At 33.1% G+C, this 23,554-nt stretch overlaps 1 protein-coding gene across 9 annotated transcripts in view; it reads right to left on the minus strand.

The window, feature by feature from the left end:
• The window catches only part of LOC115874102 (basement membrane-specific heparan sulfate proteoglycan core protein), a 220,336-nt gene that overhangs the window by 107,411 nt on the left and 89,371 nt on the right, over positions 1-23,554 (minus strand). The gene's annotated exons all lie outside the window — the stretch shown is intronic.

Here is a 23,554-nt window from a genome sequence, read left to right on the forward strand (position 1 = left end):
GAAGAAGTATGATTCTTAAGTTAGCGGGTATAAATGCATTATTAAATAATATTATTATCACCAAAAGAATATATTAAAACCGAATTATAACGAGAAAACTTTCCTGGACTGGGTCCTTTTTGAACTGGATGGCATGTGTCCATCAGCAGTTTACCATTAGCTGAAGAAGTATGATTCTTAAGTTGGTGGGTATAAATTCATTATTAAATAACATTATTATCACCAAAAGAATATATCAAAAACAGAATTATAACGAGAAAACTTTCCTGGACGGGGTCCTTTTGAACTGGATGGCATGTGTCCATCAGCAGTTTACCATTAGCTGAAGAAGTATGATTCTTAAGTTGGCGGGTATAAATTCATTATTAAATAACATTATTATCACCAAAAGAATATATTAAAACCGAATTATAACGAGAAAAACTTTCCTGGACTGGGTCCTTTTGAACTGGATGGCATGTGTCCATCAGCAGTTTACCATTAGCTGAAGAAGTACGATTCTTAAGTTGGCGGGTATAAATTCATTATTAAATAACATTATTATCACCAAAGAATATATTAAAACCCGAATTATAACGAAAACTTTTCCTGGACTGGGTCCTTTTGAACTGGATGGCATGTGTCCACCAGCAGTTTACCATTAGCTGAAGAAGTATGATTCTTAAGTTGGCGGGTATAAATTCATTATTAAATAATATTATTATCACCAAAAGAACATATTAAAACCGAATTATAACGAGAAAACTTTCTGGACTGGGTCCTTTTGAACTGGATGGCATGTGTCCATCAGCAGTTTACCATTAGCTGAAGAAGTATGATTCTTAAGTTAGCGGGTATAAATGCATTATTAAATAACATTATTATCACCAAAAGAATATATTAAAACCGAATTATAACGAGAAAACTTTCCTGGACTGGGTCCTTTTGAACTGGATGGCATGTGTCCATCAGCAGTTTACCATTAGCTGAAGAAGTACGATTCTTAAGTTGGCGGGTATAAATTTTTTATTAAATCACATTATTGTCACCAAAAGAAGATTAAAGATGGGTATTCTCAATCTGTAAATTCCCTACACCCTCTGGGTGCCAGCTATATACCCAAATTTCTTTATTATTCCCAATGGGTATTTACCCACCGCCCCGTCACTCTATATTATATATTCTTCGTTTCTGAGAATTTATTTAAACAATTGTTGTTTGAGAATAAATCTCTATTTTTTTATTTGTTAATAAAACAATTTGAATAGCTAAATCATAAATGCAAAACACATTAAAACGGATTTAGCTAATACGATTATAAAAACATGACTCCTGTTTTGCAATGATCGATTAGATGAAATTAGAACAAGACTCCGATAAATCATTCTTGTGTTTGTGTTGAGATTAATTAGATATCAGAATCTTTATACATCGTTAGCGTGGGACGGTCGAGAGTACTGACCATTAACGAAGTGCATTTGTAGGTGTAAGATTCAAGGTAATCGCAAAACTCAACAATAACCAATTTGTAAGAGAAAACAAGCAAATTGATTCATTTAACTGAGATACACTTCAATTTGCGAATAAATTCATTTACAGAATAAATTTAGTTATACAGTTTGTTTGTCCTCACGTAAAAATAAGATTTATTTTTTATATAAACATAGGTCCAATTCTGCTTTGTTTCGTAGCTACAGGGGGTTAAAGTCTTATTTTTTTTGGATTTATTACAAATTTATATTTTTTTTTGGATTTACTATAAATTTAGATTATTTTTCTAAAAAAAGCATGTGCGATACTAATTTTTTTTTTCTTAAAAAAATTTGTAGGCAATTTAATGCTGATTAAAAGTTGTCTCTTGATCTTTGTCAATTTCGGTCTCCTTGATGAAATAAACGCAATTTTATTAATTTGCCTAAATAGTAAAGTACTATTTTTGATAGATATAAGGCAATTTTAACAGTTGCTATGGAAAAAATAATATTTCTTAATTACCATTATTTTTAGCTTAATTTTTTTTTAAATATTGACCTGGATTTTTAAAATTTATTAATATTAAAAGTGGTTATTACAAAAAAAATAATTTTTTTGTTAAATTAAATTAAAAAGGCAGAATTTTCACAAATAGGCGAATGACAAAAAACAGTTACAACAGTTAGCTGCGAAAATGAATAATAATCACCTCCAATTAGCGCTTTGCCGAAAATCCTCTTCTAATTAAGCAACTTTTCAAATTTACTAAACATTTTCACTCCTACAAATGAACCACTGATGTGCACATATCTGCAGGAAGGTACAACAGCTTTTTTGATAATCCCTTTGAATATGTGAACTAGTTTGAAATTAAATAACTGTCAAATATATTCGTTAGTTAAATTTTAATATTTTAAGTAATAAATTAAAAATGTCATTAAAATTAATTAAAAGTTTTTACTAAAATTGTTTGTATTTCGTTCAGAGTTTACTTTGATGTTTCTGTGAGGATTATTATACAGAAAAAAAACAGCAAGTATTTTAATGAATAAATAATAGGTCTCGATGACTGAAATATTTATGTCGTTTTATACATATAGGTATATAATATAATCATTAACTTGTAACTGGAATGAGAAATAACGCATAAATAATCTTAATCTAGTTGAATCTACAAAAATAAATGGCTAAAAGATGAATTTATTGACAGAATTTTGGAAAATTTTATATGAATCAAGTGTTTCTATTTCAATTTTACATAAGTAGACCAATGTTAAACTTCCTAAACGTCTTTAAAAGATTTATTAATGTAGAAAGGATTATTTTGATAATTTTCTAAATGTTTGTTGATGTTATATATCGGGTGGTCCATGGTCGTTGAAAACAGGAAATCCCATGCAAATTTTGAACTGTCCAAATAATGGTTCCCCTGTTGAGACTTTACAACGAAGTCGTAAGTAGTTTTTTAAAGGTCTGCCTATGCTGAATACACATGCCAAAGGGTATAGCTGGATTAATATGGGAAATCTGCCCCCGAGGCTTTTTTAACTCGCACTCATTTGGTGTCGATCAAAATAATTAACCTAAATTTTTAGCTCTTTAACTCAAACAAAAATTATAAGTTAGTTAAAACAGCAGATTATATAGAGAGTATAAAATATATAAATATTTAGAGAGACTAAATCTGATTTGTATCACCCTCACGCATATGAGACTTAACTATTTTTGAGCTAAACAAATATCCCGCTGAATCCCACCCTGATGCGCGCATCCCACGCGCCATCCGACCAAAGAGCGAAGATTTAAAGTTTTAATCAACAAAAAGCTTCAACACGAATTTTAATTGCATGCAATCTGAGGTCGTTCATAAAACTAATTGAAAGTAATAAGCAATTTGAATCATCCGGATTAAACGCGAGTGCCGGCTGACTGAGAGAGAGACTAGAGGGGGAGGGGTTGCGGAGGGGTAGACGGAGGGGAAACACAGCCGCAGGCATTTTTAAAATTGTATTTGTGCACTGGCGGCAACCGCGCGCATTTCCGCTAATTAGTTTCTATATTAGAGAAAACGTACATAGGATAAAGAATAAAAAAAAACAGTGATAAACTACGTTGGAGTGATATATGCAGTATTATCTGTGGTTAACCGAAGTTCTTTTCGGGTTCTTTACGTATAATAATAACAATTAAACATTTTGTTTATATTTTAATGATATCTAATTTCTCAGATTCGTCACCAGGAATAAAAAAATAACTATTAATATACCGGAAAAATTCACGGAAAAACATATACCGGGTGCGTTCCAAAAGTGGCTCACACCTATAATTATTTTATTTTTAAAGATAACTAAACGAGATCGGGTATGTTAGTATATAACATAAATTAGGATTGATTGACGTATTCAGTTATTTTTGGTCACTTCCTGTTTCACCGGAAATGACTACAACCTTTTCATGTTTAAATGACAGCCTCGGTATTTTTTTACTTCATTTAATACAAAATGACACTTTGAATAGAATCATATGTCAACCTTTGACATTGTCGCATACGGTTTATTTGAAATTGTAACATAGCGGTTCATAACGACAATTTGACTCGAAATACCAAGTGTGTGGTACCAATGTATTCGTAAAAAAATATTTTTCTAAATATGCTAATGAGCCACCCTCGTTTCATTTAAAAGCCCAAAGCCCTTTACTGAACAATTTTATTAAACTGAAATATAAGTTTATATTTTGATTAACCCTCGTACATAAAATAGTGCCGCAAAATTGTATCATAGTCTTTAACCCCACCCCCCTCGTTTGGATTAAGGGGGTGTCGAAATGCCGGCGACTTTATTAAAATAATTATTGATATTTATAGTTTCGTACTATCGATTTTTCCTGTGAATGCAGCAGGCTAATGACAGTCCCGGGGGACTGTTATTTAGGCACAAGTTGCCGCATTGAAACGCAGCTTTTTCTGTATTTTTTATTTCATAAACGTATAAAAAATGAAAGTTCTTGGAAACAGCCGACGACTTAATATGAAGCCATTATTGTATTGCACGCATGTATTACCATTTTACTTTTTAAACGTAAGTAGCTGTTTCTTGGTAAAGTAAAAGTAAAAGTAATATATCATCATAGAAAATAGCAAAATGCACTTTTCATAAAAAAATTATTGTTCTAAAATAGTTAAACCCGTTTATACTTTTCCAAATTTCTATACCGTTAAGAAAATTAAGAAAAACATGAAAATATATGGTTGATTTTTTTCTGAAAAGTCCCAAAAATCAAAAAGCGTTACTATGGGACTATGGTAATATAATTTCGTTTTCATTCTTTGATAAATTGTTATTAATATAATTTTAATTAATGTCATATTTTTTGCTGTTTTAAAATGTTAAAGAAGCACAACATTTATTTAGTTCAGTACTATGTAATGGGTGACAATAGTTACAGGAAATATGATACTTAAGTATCAGCAAAAATATGACGTTAATCAAAATTAATAATAACCAATATCAAAGAATGAAATTGAAATGATATTACCACAGCGCCTTTGGATTTTCAGGACTTAAAAAATTCAGCCATATCTTCATGTTTTTCTTAATTTTCTTTAAAACGGTTTGAAAATTTGAAAAAGTATAAAGGGAATTAAGCATTTTATAACAAGCAAAATTTTTTATGAAGAATGGATTTTTCTCAAAATGCCAGTAATAAAAAAGGTTTTTCTCTTGTAAAGACAACCCGGTGTCATACTAACTGCAGCATGTCGTTCATTTGCGGTGAAGATTAATTTTTGAAACATTGGATATTTAAAATGGAAAAAACTAATTTAGAAATTTCTTTTAAAATGTACAAAAATAAACAACGATATCTTTACCATAACGTCCCACCTTCCAAAACAAGAAACCCGTTGACATTTCCCTTATTGTTGTTTACGTATTGTGCTTATACTTAATTTTACTTCTGCCTCAACCGAAAAACCCTTCATTGCTAAAGCCCAACGAGATTTTAATCGACAAAAAACAAAAGCTTCTTTCTCTTATCTCTTTATTTACACGGATCCCTACATGAACCAGAACTGCGATTGTTACACTTTTTCTTATCGTTAAGGATGAGATTTTTCAGTTTTTCCATCGACCTCGTACAGTTCAATCTACAGTCTTTCCTCGTACTTTTCTTGAAACTTACTGATTTATTATTATTACTATTTTTACTCGTGCACGAGCATAATGTGTTTGTTAGTTTGTTCTCTTCTTTCTTACTGGACAGCAGAGAAGGCCAAAACTTGTTTAAAAAAGATTCATCTGGGTCGGAACTTCTTCGACAAGGACAGCAACTTTTTGGGGTACTACTACGCGTTAATGAACTGGAACATACCGGCGCTATTTGGGAGTTTGAACGTGATCTTTTTAAAGAACTTCGTGTTCTTGAACCTTCTCTAGAACTACTTCTATTCATGCTTGGACATCTAGTCTTTTTAGGTCTTTTTTTTATCGTACCGAATATTTCTTCAATTCTTTCTCTTTCATTTTTGAGACACATCGGGGAAACTGTATGTAATCTTGCTGCAGGTGACAGTAATGAGTACTTGCTGTTTTTCTCTAAAACGAAATGAGAGTCTTGAGCTATTAGGAGGGCGTTCTGCACTTGACTTTCCACATCACCAGTTAATTTGTAGTTTTTCTGCATGTATTCCACCAAATCGCATATGTTGACACCGCGCCGTTGTTTGAACTGGAGGGCATTGATAGAATATAACACATCTTGAAAGAATGTTGTCTTAGTATGGCATTTTTTGGCGGGGAGCATGGTACATTAAAGAATTTCTATTAGATTTCTGACAAAAAAGTGATTGGGAGTCAAACATGACATATCTGACAAAAAGTGATAGAATTAGGTTAGAATAAGACGTTTATCTGGCATATGCTACTATGTCAAAATAGTGGTTCCGGATAGATCACCTAAAGAGATCACCCAGTTAAGCGACGTTAGAGGATATGAGTATAATAGAGTATACGAACGGATTAACGTATGAAAACTCTGTCGCGCTGTTGTTCCATGACAAGAATGTAGAGAAGTTAAGGCTGTATTCCATTGCAAAACCAGGCGAACCAGACCGGTAAACTACGGTAAAAGCGGTTCTTGAAAAACATCGGTTTGATACGGAACGGTTTGGTAAAATACTAGAAACGTCAAATGTTGACGTTTGCTAAATTTCGATACCTCTATTATAAAATTTGTCATTTATGCATTTTTATTGTACCTATTTTCTGCCTGTACGTTTGCTTCTTCTTTTCAATGGAGTTTAATATTGAAAAGTACTTTATTAATAAACTGTTAAACTCGTTAGACAGCTCAAGTGAAGATTTGCAGGTCCAATATTAAAACAGATCAATAAAAAATAAACAAATCTAATCAATATTTATATTTTTATAGCTTACAAAACATTGACGATTACTTGTTGTCTTGTTTTTCATGTTTTCTTTAAATGTTTCTGCCTTTAAGAAACAATGACTGCATGATAAATTTAAATGGTCCTGAAAAATCATTCTATTTAGTTAATGAAATTTATTTACCTTTACTGCCTACTATTGCTTTTAGATGCAAATAAAAATATATTACAAATATTACAAATTTTAATGAGAATTTCACTCGAACTTCCAATATTTGCTTGATTTCTGTCACGTAAATGACATTGATTGACAAACAAAACCAGAAAACCCAGCTTTCTCGCGCTGGTTAGTTTGGTGACAGTTCTAACCGAATTTTTCAGGAACCATGTTCCGCAATAAGAAAACTTTCAGGTAACCGATAGAAACGGAACATAAAACCATAACCAAGGTAAGCAACGGAATAAACCCTAATATAAAATAATTTATATTTTTAGTGTGTTTTTCGTGACACAAAACATGTCCGAAACTTTGCTGGCGTTACCGTCAGCCTGTCGTATTTCTGGTTTTCGTCGACAGAGTGAGTGGTTTTTGGAGACGGTGTTGCCAAAATTACGGATTAATCCGTAGATTTACGGATTTTGGGCACAGTACGTTAAAAATGCGGATTTTCTATGATTAAACAATTTAAACGAACGGTATCAGAGCTGGCTTGGAAATGAAGATTGCTGTTATTTCATACGTAAAATATTATGGTAAATGGTAATCGTCATTTCCAAGCCAACTAACCGACTTTTTTCGATCATACGAAATATTCAGTACTTATAAAAGAATTTTTATTTTTGTTGTTTATTCTATGTTTAACACGAATAAATTTTCAATACATAAACGCGGATTTTTCATCCACAGATATTTTCGTCAAACGGATTACAGATATTACACATTTTAACATGGCAACACTGTCGCTTTTAGTTCCACACCGTCTTCAATATGCCTTCGCTAGCCGAATTAGAGAAAATGAGTATTTTATGCGTTGGCCGCAGAACGATTGGTGGCTCCACCGTACAGCACTTGAGACGTAAGGGGATCAACGCTAATATGATTATAAAACCTCTAAAATACAATTTACAAAAGCAAAGCGATAGAAATATCCTTATTTTATCCTTACCAAAAAGATAACCGACAGATTTTTGACAAGATAACTCTAATATTGTTTATTATGTTTTAGGAATATCGGGATATACCTTCCACCCTCAAGAAAAAAAAAGGAAAAAATTCAGATTGAAGCAATAAACGTCAAACCGATGTCGTAATAAACCAGAGAGGTGCCTTTCTTTGTGCAAAACAAGGACACGCAAAGGAAAAAAAGAAGACAAAGATGGGAAAGGGAAGAGATCTGACGAAACGAAATTGCGTTGTTAAATTCAATTCGGGACGAATTTACTATTGACCGTTTTCCCGTTTCGGGACAGACGATGTGAAACGTCGTTAGGGCACGGCAAAATCTAATCTGTGGCGTTTTCTGTACACCGACCGTCGCGTTGTTTGCTTTTCTTCTATGGTTTCGAACGTTATAATGTACTCCTTGCAAAGTAACAAAAAGAAAGAAACATGTTTCATATAAATATGATTTTTAAAAATTATTTTTTTTTGTTTTGGTTTGGTTTGATATAAATAACATAAAATAAGCTCAGTAAAGATTGACAAATCCACAAAATTTCATGAGTCAAATGAATCGTCAAAAAGAACTGTCAAGGATCCCCACCCAATCCAACCTTAATCTTTTTATTCAAAGCTCACGACTGATCCGTGTCCGTATGTCCATTTAATTTGCATTGAACCATCACATAAAAACAATTTTTTTTACTCTTTCTCTCTGTGTATCCAGCCTGAAATCTTAAAAAAGGATTAAAATAAGTAGTATATTTCTTATTCTTCGTTTCTCTCTTTTATGCACTCAGCTACATCATATTCTCTGTCCTCTGCAACTAAAATGTTTCAGAGAGTCTCTTGGTAGTCCCTGGTCGTAGTTCGAAAATCAAATTGATCATTAACACACACGGACTGGTCCCTAACCAACCAGTCGTTGCTCGCCTCTGTCTCTGTCTCTTTCCCTCTCTCAGACAGACCAAGTGAATACGGGTCGTCTCCTGGGGGAGCGCGTTGAAGTGCCTGGAGGTGGCGGAAACTCAATTATTGTAAACAACCGCCGTATGTCCGCAGATCCTTTGAACCGGACGGCTTTTATTCCTTTGACCGCGTCCCTGAAGAATTCATTGTATCGCAGAGGACACACATACACTCTCCGAGGTCGAGAATGTACCAAAGAAAATGCAGAGCAGATCGAAAATGGTTAATTTTATCGAGATGTCTCTCGGATGCGAACAAGCAAATGGAATCGTGCTTTTTTTCGGTCGTCTTTGACGCGACCTTTTATAAAATAATGTTCTTTCATAGAAAATAACATACCGAAAGCCACTTTGTCAATATTTTTTGTTCAAGTAATTGATTTATTAAAATAGCTATATTCTTGTTCCATAAACTATGATAAAAATACATTTGATTCTAAAAATCGAAAAAAAATCACTTAAATACTTTTTAATTTTTACTTTTTCACTAATAATGTTTGATCGAAAAAAACCGACGTCAAAGACGGCTGGGGAATGAAAATCGATGATAATTTTGGCGAGGTTGATCTCTAGATGTCAGTTACTACAAATTGACATAAAACTTGTCAAAAATTACTAAGTTCTGAATGAAAAAATTAAGGAAGAAGTATAATACTATCCATATATTCATGAATGGTCGACGGAAAGAGGACTCTAGGGTGGGAATCATTGACAGTTCTGTTTGACGATTCATTTACACATTTGGGTTTGATTTGGAATTTTATGGATTTGTCAGTCCTTACTGAGCTTATTTTATGTTATTTATTAATTATTCTCACAGTGCAATTTATTAATTATTCCCACACTAGCAACTCTAGGACTATAATCTGGAGCGAGAGATCTTTAAAATAAGGTATCATTCGACCCCCCTTTCCATTACAAAAACTAGGGGTGCCACTCACCCCCACTCAGGGGGTGAAGCTTGGAGCAAGGTAATATGCCTAAAATGTGCCCCTTTTATAAAATAGATCGACGTGTTCCAGCATTTTTTTTAATAAAATCCCAGTTCAAGAAAATGAATTTATTCCATACTTTATGTACACACAGTATAATATACATACGTGTAGTAAACCGATCATTTATGAAATTCACTTAAAATTTACTAATTATATATTTTTCTTGCATTTTTATTTTTACTTACTATTTGTCAAAGATTAGATGTCAAAGAATTTAGATACGTCAATTCGACTTACCTGCTCCAGTGGCGTATCGGAGGTTTATGTTAACAAATAATTATTATAACTTATCTATTTTTATTTGAATTATATATTTTTATAACAAAAAATCGATGATAATTTTTTATAAAAAAATTATTATGGATTGATTCCCCACCTCTTTTTGATGCCGTTTTTTATCGATAGTATGTTAGTTTACCATACCTACAGAGAGAGAGTTTTTATTTACCCTCTCATTTATAAAAACGTTTTTCTTCATAAACTCAGCAATTATAAAAATATTTCACACTGATAATTATCAATAAATTTGATACAAAAATAATAAAAAAAATATTTTAAAAGTAAACCAAAACCCCTTTCATAGTTCATCCCTTTTTTCTATAATATCTCTAAACTCAATTATTTTTAGCAACATCTCCTAGAAGTTAATAAACCTTTTTTTTTTCTTCATTATTTAGATTCCTTGTTCGTATTTGTTCTCTTTCCTTTGAAAAATATTTCATAATTAAAATATTTTAGGTTTAGTCTACAGCAAAAAATGCAAATAGCGAATTAATATACCGGCTACTATGAAGAAAATTCGAATAGATTATTCACAAGGAGCGTTGTTAAGGTATTTAGTTTGTTAAATAATAAAAAATAGTTTCTAATTTATTAAAAAGTACTTTTAGACATAATCAGACAGCGAATCTATTCGTGAGATAACTAAAACCGACAAAATTTTCGTAAAAATGTTTTTTAAGTAAAAATAATATCCAAAAACGACTAAAAAATGTTTTCACTATGCGCTTAAAAAATCAGTTCACACAAAAATTAAAGTTATTGGGCCAAAAATTTAGGACACTCTATATCTTCTCACAAATTCATTTACCAAACATAGTCTGAGAACTAGTTACGTTATGTATTAATTTGCACTATTTACCCTAATTAATAATTAAGTACAGAAGCCGGATTTATACACAGACATTTTATTAGGCTACTTTAGAAGTCAATTAATAATTCAGTTGATAAATAGTCAACAGATAGATAGATGTTCGGTCATATAAATTTGGGAGATCTAGAAATTAGTATGCTTTTGCGATGTAAAAACGGAGAATCATATCCAGACGAATAATGAATAAATTTATAGTTTATAGAATTTTATTATATTGAAAACAAAAAAGATCTATTATCAAATTAATTATTCATGTATATTGTGTATTGTTTTAGGCTAATAATAAAACGGCATATCTTTATGACAAGTTCTCTTGGAATTTTGTCACACAACTCTAGTACTAATACAACAAAACACTACATTTTAAACTCTAAATTTTTTTCTGATCACGACACCATCATAAGTAAGTAATCATACCTAAATAATTAAGATAAATAAAATTTCTTCATCTGCTGATGATGCTATAACATACGTAATATAAATAATCTGCCGATGGTCCTAATTATAGGTAATTCATTAAAAAACATACTTACCAAACTTTATCTTTAATAAGGAAAGCAGTTATTGTATGACACTCACCTAAAAAAAAAGAAAAACAACATTACATACTGCAGGTAAAAATTCACTAATCGAAAAAAAAATAAACGTAGATAGGACTGTATTTTTTAGAAAATTTTCAACAAAATGTTTATAAAAGGTTTTAAGGTATATATAAATAAAAAAAAAGGTTTAAGGAATATTGAATATAAATTGGAAATATATAAAGTGAAAAATATTTTTTGTATTTAGATACCGTAGGATAAAAAAAATGGTGTCCAGTTCCCCATATAGTTTTATATATAAAATGACAGTGATCTTTATTTCATAGCTATCGCTAACGCCGTTTTTTTTCGATCGTATGGTATTTTTTTAATGTTATATGTTAATGACAAATATTGCAATAAATATACATGAGGAGTCTTAAGGCGAATTCTGACGACTTTTGTACTTGGCAAGTACGCCAATATTTGTGTACTTGGCAAGTATACTATTTTTGTAAACAATATTCTTTTGCAACAAGCTTGGTACGAATTCGCTGTAAACTCCACAGGGGAGCCAATATTTGGAGAGTTCAAAATTTGCGTGGGATATACCCGGTATAAAAAATGAGATTATTATAAAAAAATATGAAAAAGATGTAAAATATAAACGAATTTTAATGATAATTTAAATCGTTTTTTAAATCTGCCAAATCAATAATTCCATATTATTAAGACTTTTCGACTATAATTAAGTATCTTTTATTGAAAACTAAATTATGTTAATTAATTAATTACCTTCCTTGCACAAAAACACGAAATAATTAACCGTTTAGTCGATAATACTAAACTGTCTATCAGCGGTTTATTTTTAAACCTCCATTTTTTACTATACGCTGACTTTTGAATGGGACGAAAAAAAAATTAACCGGTAGAATTTAGATCGCGAAAAATAGGTTAAAAATGGACAAAGGCTCCTTTTTACAAAAGGCGCCGTCTTTTGCCTAGAAAATTTAATACGCCCGACACAATGGTCGGTTAGTTGTTAAGGAACGAAACTGTCATATATTATAAAACTTTAATTTCCGGCCCAAATCATATTGCCACAAAACTATTAAAAGTATTATAATGTATGATCGATAAGAGTTTCTAATGACTTGGTGGGGCCACTGTACCTTATATCGATTTGAAGAAAATATGGAACGATTCAAATATTTCTTAAAAATAAATAGTGGTGTTTCTTAATAGAAGTCTGGTTTTTACTACTGCTGCGCTGCAAGGAGAGGCCGAGTTAAAGAATATGATTTTAACAAAACAACAAATAAGAACAATCTTCAGATTCTCAAGGGGTTTTTATCAAGGCGCTGTATCCCCAATGAATACATCAGTAGATTAAAGTTAAGAAACAAGGGCGAATGCAGATTCTGTGGGAAAAATGATAAAACCAGGACACGCTATCAATGAGTACACCGAGATGACAACCATTTGCCATAAACTTTGGTAGGTACGACTGATATCAAAGATAGAAAACTAACCTCTGTAAAACCGTCTCAAATACTGGCTTTTCTCAAAGCTCTGAGACTGTATGATGAGTTATATCTCCAGAAAGAGAGACACAATATATCTAAAAGGTCGCGGTAAGTAACTTCCCCCCTCCAACACAATCTACAATAGATAGTCTTAATGGTATCTTCATATTACTTAAAGCAGTAAAGCGATCATCATGACAAGACAACTACTAAACTAAGCGTGGTGTGAAGCGGACTTAAGTTTTCAAACTTTCGCGCCAACTAGCGAAATATTCGAAATAGAGCGGAGACACAGACAGAAGGTAAATTAATTCGAAATTAATTTTATATTTGAGGTTGTCGCTCTGCGTATGTCTTATTCGGTTGGTTAAGTATGAAAATTAGGGTTAGCGGCTCAGAAGGGATTTGTCAACAGCTTAATTGGCGTAATAGGGCGGAAAATCTAATTAATCCGGCCTTTTTCGGTAAGAATAATTACGTTCGTCGGCGTCAAGAAGAAAAGACCGTACGGGGATGTCATTTTTTTGTGTGAAGGGATGGATAAAAGGTCGTTAAAGAAATAAGTTGATTTATTTTATTAGTACCGTACCGTTTTGTATTGTCTGCCTTTTTTGTTAGCTTTCGTGAATAATAATATTTCGTGAGCAGAATATTTAAATAAGGCGAGTTATTTAATTTAAATCTCTTATAAATTAACACAAGGTGTTAAAGAAATCAGACAGAATCGTTGTCAGAAAATTCACACAAGGTGCCCGATGGCGTAGAGGTACAGGCTCTCGTCTACCAATCTCAAGGTAGTGGGTTTGAATCCCCGGCATTTCATCAGCCGACTATTTTTATTAAAATAAAAATAGTTTGGGTACCTAGGTCGACTCAGCCTTAAATGAGTACTTGGGATTCACAATCCTAAGGTAATAATAGGCGGTTGAAGCGTAGTGCTAGCCACATTACCTTCCTTGTATACCGAACCGCTCTAGTATGGCAAGCTGTACCTTGCTACTCCAAAGGCGCTAAACGCTATATACGCGGGAGCTATTATTATTATAAATTAACACTAATTATAGAAAGATTATATATAATATAATATCTACTACCAGAAATCAACAGGAGAATAAAGTTAGCATGGAGTACTGATGGAAGAAACTCAATCATATTCAAGTCTAGAATGCTTAAGAAGAAAACATTCGACCAATGTGTACATGACCTATGCATGCGAAACCTGGATACTTAAAACGAACATTATAAGGAAACTGCAGGTCGCACAATGCTCAATGGAACGAAATATGCTGGGAATAACCAAGAGAGACCGTAAAAGAATAGAGTGGATACAACGAAAGACCCAGGTCAGGTAGACAAACCCAGGTAATAGATGCCATCCACAGAGTCAAATCCCTCAAATGGCAATGGGCAGGACACCTGGCAAGAAGAACGGACAACAGATGGACCACTAAAATTGCAGCATGATACCCAGAGAAAGACCAAACCTGAGATGGGACCATGATATTAGGAAATTAGCAGGGATAACTTGGGCCCACATAGCCAACAATAGACAACTTGGTATGAGGGAGGCTACACCATAATTGAAAATGGTTGAATAAGCTGAAAATGATAATGATGATGATGGGAGAATGATTAAAAAAGGTAGAACGTTTCCAGACACAGAAATCTATTTCCAAAAAAAAATTTTGCTCCAATTTTAAACTACACAATTAAATAATCGTTTTTACTCAATATGCAAATAAATTACATCCTTCTTAAAGCCAACTGGCAGTAAGCACGATTAAAGAAATAAACAAGAGTATCATACCAAGTAAGGACGTCTAGGGCTTGATCTCGTCAAAATTACCATCGATTGCCATTCCCCAGTCGTCTTTGACGCCTTTTTTTCTTCGATCGTATGGTATTAACAATGAATTTGGTATTAAAAGTATGACCAAGAAGCAAGGGAACATTTCGACAGATGGTTTAAATATTACAAAAAATATAAACACCTTTGAATTAAATGGAGAGATTTTAAATATGTTTCACATACTCCTCTTCCTAACATTTTATAATGTTTGATAACCGAATATGATACTTCCTCAAAAAATCTCGAAATAAACAACAGTTATTTTCCCTGCGACAAAAACACCACTCCATTTCCCCGGCACTCATAAATCACACCTGGAAAAAATTGAAATAATAAAAAGATATCACACTGGAGCTGTTCCCCTGCAGCCTCGGATCGTTTTTCAATTTCCCTTTCCACGGCCCCGGGCCAATTATAACTCCCGCTCTGTTCCATGTAGGTAATGTATCATTTAATTGGTAGGATCCGGTCCCGCTCGTCCCCCCTCTACTCCCATATAATTCCTGATCGGCCTCAGGCTGACAAATTAACCGGTCTAATTTACTTCTGATCGCGATAGCGAAGTTGACGTGGCGCCGCGCCTGCCGTTATAAATTGGGGCCGGACGATTTGTCTTTGGCGACGAGCTATCTCTGGATGTTTGCTGCCTGCCTGTAGCTGGGGGCACGATTTTATCCCTTTTACTGTTCGGAGTAGGGCCTGCAGGTGGTGGTTGGCTTGTATGAGAGACAATGTCAGATCGAGGCTCGGGACAAAGATGAAACGGGGGATAGTGTGACAGGTCGTCTGTCGTTCGATGCTGAACAAGAAGATATTCCTGCTATAATTAAAATGAAATATGTTTTAGGTGTTTTTTTTATATCTTTTTGCAATGCATATGATACTTGTAGGTTGGGTGGGAGGAGGAAAGTTAATCACCGCGACCTTTTAGATGTCTGTCCCCCTCAGTCATAACCCATCATACAGTTTCAGGGCTTTGACAAAAGCCAGTACCTGAGACGGTTTTATAGAGTTTAGTTCTCCATCTCCGATATCAGTCGTACCAAAGTTCATGGCACGAATGGGTGTCGGTGCACCCAGTGGTGAGATCTTTTTTCTACACAGAATCTGCATTCGCCGTTGTTTCTTAGCTACAAATCTACTAAGGTATTCATTGAGGAGACAGTGTCCTGTTATAAACCCCATTACAATCCGAAGATTCTTCTTACTCAAAAAAAAAACATATAAGTTATCTTTGAATTCTATCATCCTCAAATTTAGAATGTCTCTTCGTCCTACGGGTGTAAAACTTGAACACTGAAACAAGAATTATAAAAAAATCCCGATAGCATATTATATTTATATATGGTGCGATGATTGGAGTAGCAAAATAAAACACTAATTCACCACAATATATTCCAAAACACTTTACTTTTAAACACTGGACTGACTGGACGCGCGGTTCGGTAACCATGTTACCATCATCGGCAGACCATCAATTTTAAACGCAGTTTTAAACATCTGATGATGAGTTCAACATGGTTAGCGAAACGCTGTCCAATATTTAAAATAAGTGTTTAGTGTATTGTGGTGAATTAGTGTTTTATTATGCTTTTGTTTAAAATGATTGTAATAGCAAAGGTTCCAACCCCCCAACTGTAACGCTTATAATAACAAAAAAGGACCCCAAAGATGATTGACTGATTAGACAGAAGACCCAGGTATCAGTCTTTATCAAGTCACCTTATATTTAATCGTTTTGCTAATACTAAAACCGATGCAACGTAACATTTAAACGTAAATACCTTTAAAACTGTTGATCGTTTCGAACTAATCGAAGAACACCTTTTTTACTTAAAGAAAAGTCCTAGTTTTTTATGTCAAGAGTTATATTCTCAAATTTACTACTTACAATGTATTGACACAAAACGTTATACTTCTATAATTCTCCAAAGTATTTCTTCGCAGTTCATATGACTCCTGCTTCATTTTTCGAATGGCGCGAACCTAATTACCAATAGAACACTCCCAGATTACCAACACAAGCAATAATATTCTTCTACGCAGCTCCGCTTGGTATTCCTCGTGCATCTGCTCCGGCTTCGGTTTTTTATCGTACGTCAAATCGTTCGATTCCCGTAATCCACTCTTTCTTTCCTCGTCTGGCTCAATGGAATGCGATGCACTATTATTCCGTGACGCCAATGATAAGAATGAATGGCGACGTAAGCTGGCCCATCGCGTATATATCGGTATACGTTTAAAATTCATAAGTGTGTACGCGCTGCGGCAATAAATGCACACAGGGATCGGCGTATATGGAAACAATCGTGTATATAGCGCACCAGGAATAAAGCGATATATTTGCCATTGGCGCACTGGCACTCTAAGGCTCCCAATACACCAGAAGAAGATTTGGACAGCCAACTTGGCCTTTCGATCGATTTTTGGACCAATCTAATCTGACAGATCAAGTTTGCGAATTTAGCATGTGGCAGGCTTGGCCACACGAGCACAAAGTTTTTATTCTCAGACCACATCTGCAGGCCAAATCCGCAGGCTAAATCTTCTGGTATATGGGGGGCTATTAAGCTAATATTATTTAATAGATAATTCAGTGTCTAAATTTTCAACCTTTAGAGAAATAAATAAACATAACATACCTAGCAATGGATTGAAGTCAACATCATTACTTACATCAAAAATAAAATAAAACACAAGCTAATATTAGATAAAAATACACACCTAAAGGCAAATATATTTTAGCAGCAGTCGTTATAACTAGTCATAATCTAATAGGAAAAATAGTTAATAGGAAAATACTAATTTGCTCGGCTAATTGGTTGAATTATTTTATCTAGTTTATGAGAAAACTTTATACAAAGTTTATTTTATCTTGTTGAATATTTGAAAAAAGCGCACGCCTCCACTGACACACATGTGCTCGCAAGCTAGTCTTTAAGAGCTTTACTACGTAGAGAGGCATCCGAGATAAATTTATAGGTATTTTGTGGAAAGATTAAAGCTACAATGGCTTAGATTTAACTCTGTAGTAATATATACAGGATATTATAGAAGACTTATTACTCTTTCCGCATATCTTTTGTTCCTTCTTATTTCTGCAATGGAGTGTAATAATACTCCATAAAACGACTAAGACAAATACATATATAAAACTATAACAATACAATACAATATCTTTATGTGGTTAATTGTTCTATACGTTTTATTCTTAAAATTTATAATAATATTAATCTTGATTCATTTCATGTATAATATTTTGTTGTTGACCTGCAAATGAAGATCGCTGTTTTTTTTTTTGACTATTATATCAACTTAAAGCTTATAGGATTATGTTGCTAATTAGTATTTCGTTCCAATTATATTATTTTAAATTTTATTATATGAATGCAATTTTAAGAATGTTTATGAATTTCTTGTAAATTTCCGAATTACTATATAAATACCTATAAAATATATTTATGTTCACGTTTCCTATAAAGATTATAAAAAAAAGTATTAAAGAAAGTTTAAACTGAAGAAATTTTTTAAGCACATAATAAAGCCGTTTAATGACTAATATATCGACTATTATATTAGATATTTACGTTAAAATGTTTTTACATATTTCTTAGTTTTTGTAAACATCCTATCTTTTTTATAAGAGATTTTTGGAAAAATACTAAGCTTACATTGTCACAAATTTGTTTTCATCAAAAAAATTATATGAAAAAATTCTTAATTATTCTACCCTGTGAAAATATCTGTCTGAAAATATATTCTTTAAAGTATTGCACTTAAAAATAAATATTTTTTAATATATATAAAAATCCTATTTGATTCCGAATCTACGTAAGCCAAAGTTTCAATAGCTCTGACAAATCCTGATTACATAAACTAACCAGCTGACTCGTATCATAGTAGTACGGTAGTCATAGAAGTATACGGAAACAGTACTGGGGAATTGTCAGCTCAGGAGCTTGAAACATCCTCAGAAAACAAATTCCATTCCTGCAATTCCCAGTGGATGAAATACCAAGAGTAGAAGCCAAAATATACCAAGAGAGCCAAATAAATACCAAGAGAGAAGCATTTGCTCAGCAGGTAAACGAGCAAACTATAACGTGATACAACAGGGGTAGGCAAATATTCCTACCGAAAACTCCGAACCAATGGGCATAAATACTCCGAACCAATGGGCACCTACCCCAGCATCCTTCAGGCATAAATCTACGTTATCGAAAGGTGCATACAACTTATCTTAGATAGAAACTATCGGAAACAAGAAATAGCCTAGAAAACTAAACAAATTAGGCCAAAGAAAATAAAGTCCTCCTACTCTGAGTGTCAGCCTACCAAGGGATAAATATAGGGTAATGAAACATCAAATGATTTAACTAGAAAAGGAGCGAACATTCCACTATAATTGGGCCGGAACCGTTCTGCATCCAGTGGAAACATCCAAGTGGAAACCCACTTAAAGTAGAACTTAACATCCTGGAAATTTCGCAGAATTGACGACTGAGAAAAATATTCCTAGATTTAAGTAAGAACAATTTTCTGATTTTCACGGGGTTCTTAACAGGACACTGTCTCCTCAATAATCACCTCAGTTGATTGAAGCTCAGAAATAACGGTGAATGTAGATTCTGTGGAGAATATGGGGAAACACCAGAATACCTCATCACTGAGTGCGCCGAGACGACAACCATTCATGCCATAAATTTTGGTATGATCGGATAAAGAGAATTAATTAAAATTAATTTTGGTATCGGAGAAGGATTAACCTCTGTAAAACCGTCTCAGATTCTAGCTTTTGCCAAAGCCCTGACTCTGTTTGATGAGTTATAACTCAAGAACTGGAGACACAATAGATCTATAAGGTCGCAGTGATTAACTTCCCCCGTTCCATACAAACTACAATCAAGAATAAATCATGCGTGAGAACTGCAGTGTATCATTCATATACACTTGTTGTAAGTAGAAAAAATACATTTTTCAGTGGGATTAAAGCATTATGAATAGTTTGAAACCTCTGTTCTATGGAAATTACACCGATTTTCGTAAGATTTATTACCTTCCTATTAAAATTTACAGCAATTTTTCTCGTGTTCGCGTGGGCACGTTTTATGGCATCCGCGCTGGACTCTCGTCGTGCGCTTTATAGATTTCGAGAACTAAAAATATTTTTATTAACTAGGTTCATGTCTGTATGCGCCCGTTGCTTTATGGTTTTCGGCTTGTTTAGTCATTGGCGAACGAATTTTAAACCGCTCATTGGAAACTCGTTTCCTATGAATAGAGTTTATTAAAGCTTTCTTGTAAAATTCCGGGTCGGCGGTGATTATAGAGTAAAGGAAAATCGGGCAATATGGGCATTTCTTTATTAGATTAACTGCCGTTCTCAGAGGCTAAATACTTAGATTGTAGATGTATATGGTATTGGAGGTGGAAATTTAATCACCCCGACCTTATAGAACTAATATGTCCTCCTTTTAGTAAGTCATCAGGTGTTCAGTAAAATGTTAGAGTATGAACTTGGTCATGAGTCAAGGACCGATAGACAATAGCCAAAAACGGTAAATAGACAGGATTACTTAATCTCTTAAATAATACATAATACGTACTTTGCCCAATTTTCAGTGCTCAATTACATCACTGTAGATCACAGTGTCACTTCCATTCGTTTGCATACGTGAATATTATTCAATTCCTATTTCACTGCCTCCAATGTCAGCAAGGACTGCAGTTTCTGTGGACAAATTTGGCCGATTAAACAGTCCTGAATAGTTAACAGTTTTTAAACAGAATTAACCCTGTCTAATTTGTCCATAAAATCGTTAGTTTCGCGACATCAATTTTGATGTAACTGCAATCCTTGCTGGCATGAGAGGAAATGAATATATTGACGTATACAAACGAGTACTAAACGACTCGTTTAAAATTTGACGATCGTACGTCTTATTGTATAGTTTACAATTATTAGTCATGGATGGCTACACAATGCTACAGATTTTTATGGTCAAGTGCTGCACAATCAAAAATTTTCTTATGGCAATCCTGTTCAATATACTGAGTTGTTCATTGAGGAGACAGTGTCCTGTTAAAACCCTCCCTGGCAATCCTAAGATTGCTCTTAATTTAATAAAAAAAATCTATTTTTTTTCTCGACCTAAGTCCTGAGAAATTTCTTCGAGTGACCGTTGGAGGTTTCTCATTCCTGGTTACGGATAGATTCTTCCAGGTTCTTAAGTTGTTATAGATTAAAACAATAGTTTTGCACAAGTAATTAATAAGTCATAATTTATCTGAGAAAAACACACATATATTTTTCTCTATACCTACCTACTTATTTACTGGAAATGATTTAATATTAAATTTAATCCTTAATAATTACATTGAATTAAGCTTTTCTTGGTCCAAGCTCTCGTTAACAAAATTAGCATATTTGACAGACAATTAAGTTGAAGTTTTGACCAAATTAACAGTTACTTGTTTGTAACAAAATTGTCCCTAATTCGTCCTAATTCCACAAACTATTACACAAACCAAACTAAGTCCTCGGAGATTAATCAAGCGAAATAAACGCAAATCCGACCTTTTTGCCCTAATGTCTCTATTAAAAGTTGTTAATTTTCTAGTTTTATCTTCATCTAGTCCACATATTATAATAATATGGGTACCTACAGTTTTAAGTGGAACATTCTTTTTAAATGTGATTCACTAAATATTTGAAAGTTTATGACAATAGGTATTGTTTTGCCACAGTTTATTTACTTGTTAGCTTAGTAGAAATTTATAGTCACGTTCATTTTTCAAAATATATAAAGACACAGATCTACCAGATATGCCACCTAAATTTTTAAATTTGTCGTAATTGTTTGATTTTGAAAGAAGAAACTGTTTTATCATAATTTTCTTCTTCGATAACACCATGATAAAAATTCAATTTGTCTCAAAGTTTTTGGCTGCTGTCTCTCATTGCGACCCTCTTACAAACTAACTAAAGATGAGATATGCACATCCTAGAAACCAGTTGCTTTTCTAAAAAAACTTAAAGAACATATATATTTTCTGGTTAATAAATAGTAGTGTATAGTTTTATTAGGAGTAACAATGACACTTTTTAGCGAGTCTGTACGTTTGACATAGAGCCGAGGCACAAAAAGTCATTTTTACTCCGAATAGAAAATGTTATTTTTTTTCAAACGCCACAAATAATTTTTTAATTATTTTCAAACGTTCCAAATAATATAAAAAGATTTAAAAGTCATACATTGTATGTAATTATACAGGGTAGTCCAAACTGTATTCAGGAAACTTCGGTAGCATGTTCTGCAGATAAAAATAAGTAAAAAAGTTCGTATAAATGTATGTCCTAAAATGCTTAGTTTCGGAAATATAGGGTGTAGAACTTTCATTTTTATTTCGATTTTTACCTGTATAAAACTAATGAGTAAAAAAAATACATTTACACCATCTTTTACGTAAAAAAGGTCTCTTGGTAAAAATCGCTAAGAGTAATGGTTCTCGAGATATTTGGAATCAAAATTATCAATACCTGTCATCATTGACATAAATTAAACAAGTTGACTAAATGATAGTTATTAGACTGAAATCATAAATTTGAAATGTTTTTGTGCCAAAAGTTCAACAGAAACTGTATTATCATCATTTCTTCATGGAAAAATGTATGACTAATTTAAAAAAATTAAAATTTCTCGAATTTATTATTTCAGTCAAATAACTATCTACTCACAACGTTTTTTTTTTGTCAATAATGACATGTAATGACTATCCATTCTAAATATATTGAGAACGGTTACTCGTAGCGATTTTTACCAAGAGACATTTTTTACGTAAAAAGTCACGCAAATGTATATTTTTTCACACAGTACTTTTATACAGGTACGGACGAAAAGTTATTACACTTCAAAACAGTTAAAACACATGTACGTGGCGCTCTCTACAAATGAGAGTCATATTGACATCAAAATCAAATTTCTCGTCTCAAAAAACTCCCAGACACCAATTTTCATCCAAATATTGACGTTACTTCAGAAATTATTTGGAAAAAATCGAAATAAAAATGAAACTTCTACACCCTGTATTTCCGAAACTAAGCATTTTAAGACATGCATTTATACAAGTTTTTTACTTATTTTTATCTGCAGAATATGCTGTCGAAGTTTCCGGAATACAGTTCGGACCACCCTGTATATCGAGAATGGTTAGGCTAGTTGAATTTGACACTTTATGTCAGTTTAATAATATACTTTCGTATTTTTATGCCTAGGCGTTAAAATGTCTTTTTACATTGTCAATCACGTCGCAAAAATTAATACTTTTGTGACGTTTGAAAAAAAAAATATTTATATCATATGAATTTGGTTTGAAAATAATTTTCAAACCAAATTCCGACTGCCAAAATCCACCCGACTCTCAACTCCGTTTAAACCAATTACTACGTTGACAAATCCCCTTCGCAACCCCTAATTATCATAGGCGGCCACGCGAAATAAGCACCGCTACCTTCCAACCAACACAAAGACGCCCTCCGTCAGAG

The sequence above is a fragment of the Sitophilus oryzae genome, unplaced genomic scaffold (genome assembly GCF_002938485.1).
Source record: "Sitophilus oryzae breed Bouriz unplaced genomic scaffold, Soryzae_2.0 scaffold_1227_pilon_pilon, whole genome shotgun sequence".
Lineage (NCBI taxonomy): Eukaryota > Metazoa > Arthropoda > Insecta > Coleoptera > Curculionidae > Sitophilus > Sitophilus oryzae.